Raw genomic sequence first — 3,219 nt, forward strand, 5'->3', positions numbered from 1 at the left:
TGGTTGGGGTCTGTTTGTTGTGTTGCAAAGAATTGGGAGGCACGATTAAGTTCGGTTGAACGTTTGCTTGGTGAATGGGGGCAGAGGGCCCTCTCACCTGTCAGAAGGGGATTTGTTATTAAAGGGCAAATTTTTCCTATGGTGAGGTTTGTGGCAGAGGTGTTTCCTCCAACAGAGAGGATTGCAAGTAAGCTAAGAAGTTTAGTGTATACTGTTGCGGAAATGGCCCTTAGTGGTTTATTAAATATAGAATTAGTTCAGGTCCCCTCTTAGATGTATGTTTACCATAGATCGTCTGTACTGGGATGGTAGTTTTGTGTCGGAAGGTGTAGCAGGCTGTTTTGTGTGGTGCATTGGTGGTGTACAAGAGACGGTTCCCTTTTAATTACATCTTGACAATCAAACAAGGTGCAAGTTCCATTAAGACCGGCCTCGGTTGCAATGCCATGATCGAGGCAATGGATTGACGTGAGAAAGCGCGATTGAGCGGGCAAAAACGACAAGCGCCGTCAAAAACCGGAAGCGGCGCTTCGAGGGGTCGCTGAGCACGTGCGAGGGAGGAGGTGAAAAAAAAGACGCATGCGCGGATGGCGTGTGGACAGGCCTTCGCGGCCGGTTCCCGCCGGAGAGCTCTCTCCGCGCGTGGTTGAGCGGGAGAAACGGAAAATCGTGCTGATCGCGTGGCCGATAAGGAGAGCGGGTGGCCGCCATTTCGCGACGCTTGATGCGTGGCCGATAAGAGGGCGGGCCGCCATTTGGCAGACTGCAGGCCCAAGCGGGGCCTTCGAATCCGGCGACATCGGCTTGTTACGAGCTGCATTCGCCCTTTTCACATCTTCACCTCTCGTCCATCAACACCACCAAGTACCCCCCTGTCTTGTATGAATGTTGTCCAGGCCTAAGGTTTATCTCGTTAGGGTCACCCCGCGAAACCCTTAATTGTAGCTCCCTAGATAAGAGCGGGTTATTACTCATAGTTGAATTATAATGTTATCATGAACGCCTTGCTTGTTTTGTGTACCCTAATGTTCCCCCATTAAATCTGGTTGATTCGTATGGAAGTTGCCGCACTGCATTCATCTGTGTCGCATTGAAGAGCAATCCGCTCGATTTGTAATTAAAACCAAGCTGGCTACAGGTTGCGGCAGACTTCGCTCGGTCTCTGACAAACCCAACCTGTAGCGACGGGTGTCTCCCCAACTGGCAAGGCACAGGTGTAATTTGGTATCGCGATAGAGGCGCGTAACCCGAGATCTGTGTCGAACCAGCCGGCGTTGCACCCGTGGGACGGCCGTGCCGGGAGGCGCGACCCGTCACCTACAACAATACGTTTATGTGCAAGCCATGGTTCTCTCATCTTTCACATGGCCGTCTAGAGGCGGGTCAGCTTCAAGGGGGAAGGGGGAGTCCGGATTTAGTCGATAATTTAAAGTTGGCCTTCGTGGCGTTGCACATGTCGATGACTACGAAGGAATTTGATGTCTTTTCCTCTGCTGTCGCATATTATGTGTTACCCGAGCTAAACCGGGTTTGAGGCAAGAGGACGTGCTTGAATAGACCATATGGATGCGATCCAGGGTACCCCCCCTATTCGGTGCAGAACGATGTTATTCGGGAGGGTCGATTCAGAGAGGTACACGATTGGGGATACAAAACCATGGTGAAGCAGAGCAAAGCAGAAGAGGTTATGCCAATAGGTGGCCTTAATCCAGAAAGAGTTCCACTGGTGTTGCAGAATGTGTTATCTCAGGTCCTGACCGGGGCCCAGAGTGACCTAGCCTGTTTGGCAGTGTGCCAGCTGCTGCTGTGTAGGGCAGTGCAGGCGGAAAGAGGCCATTCCTCAACTAATAAATGCCCGGGAATTGGTTCGGCATTTTTGGTGGGACTGTGTTTGCTGCCTCAATTTGGAATGAGGTTTCAGCAAAGTTTTTGTGCCGGTTAAAGGTCAGGTTTTTGTTAAGCTGGGAGATGCTTCTGTTTGGACCTTTTGGGGATGATTGTAACCCGAAACAGAAGAGCTTTGGAGAATTTTGAATTGTGTGAAAATGGCGCTGTGGAAGGCTCGCCTGTCAGCATGTTTTGGGATGCATCACTTTTCGAAGAATTTTGTGCTTGCCTTATTCAAGAAAGAAATGTTCCTTTGCCATGATTTGCGGAATATGTTATACGAGTGATGTGGAAACCTATGGTGGTTGGTTTTATTTATTTGTTTGGATGTTTTGGATGATTTGATTTGGTGTTGGCATGTTTTGGTGTGCCTCATTTCCCCAATGAAATTTGTACTTGCCTTCTTTTTAAGAAATTTTTCTTTCTCATGATTTGCGGAATATGTTATGCTGATTGCATGTTCAAACCTATAAATGTTAGCCTTTGAGATGAGACGTTTGGTTTGTTGGTTTTATTTTTTAATAAAAAATCGTCGTAGTATCTGTTCTTGTCTGTTTAATAGCTGATATGTCCCGCAATGCGGGACTAGTCGATTAAATGGATTTTTGGTATCGGGTCATTCCATGTCAAATCATCAAAGAATCTGCCGTCATCTCTCAGATTTTTGTAAAACTTTGGGAACCAATTGGGACCCATGAAAAACAGCTAGAACTCAAATATTTTTGCTAACAGCCTCTTAATTAGTGAGATACAGGTTAACGAACTTTGGACTAATTAGCGCGATGTCGCGAATTCAAATGGCCATATCTCTAAAAGTATAACACCTAGAGAGCTGGTTTTGGTGTCATTTTAAAGGTATTTTCATGCCCTATAAATTTGTCTGGGCAACATTTTCCTACCTCCAATCACAAAAAAAGTTATCACAAAATATAAACTTCAATCGTGAATCCAAAAAAAATGTATCCTTCAAATTTCCTCAAATTCATCCCAGATGTACCTTATGATGTCAAGAAGCTTCCACATAAGTTTTGTGATGGGCACTCCAATAGTTTCTGAGATATGAGCAATAATGTACATGTACGTATGGCATATAGGTTCGAAAATCAGCATTTGTAATGTATTATACAATCATTCTAACCTAGCCATGACAGCAGAGAACACAGGGAACAACCATCAATTGCTTTGAAGTATCATATACTTTCATTTTCAACTGGGCCTGAGGGGAATTCTCATCTGGGGAATTCCAACTGGGATTTCCCATGTGGGTAAGTCGAGGTGATGCAACTTTCACAGTCTAAGATCCCCAGGGAAAGTCCAAGTTGGCTTAGTGTA

At 45.9% G+C, this 3,219-nt stretch overlaps 1 pseudogene; it reads left to right on the forward strand.

Annotated features, from left to right (window-relative positions):
• Positions 1-2,391: 2,391 nt before the first annotated feature.
• LOC144891873 (U2 spliceosomal RNA) lies at positions 2,392-2,563 on the forward strand (annotated as a pseudogene).
• The last annotated feature ends 656 nt before the right edge of the window (positions 2,564-3,219 follow it).

The sequence above is a fragment of the Myxine glutinosa genome, chromosome 4 (genome assembly GCF_964187855.1).
Source record: "Myxine glutinosa chromosome 4, kmMyxGlut1.1, whole genome shotgun sequence".
NCBI lineage: Eukaryota > Metazoa > Chordata > Myxini > Myxiniformes > Myxinidae > Myxine > Myxine glutinosa.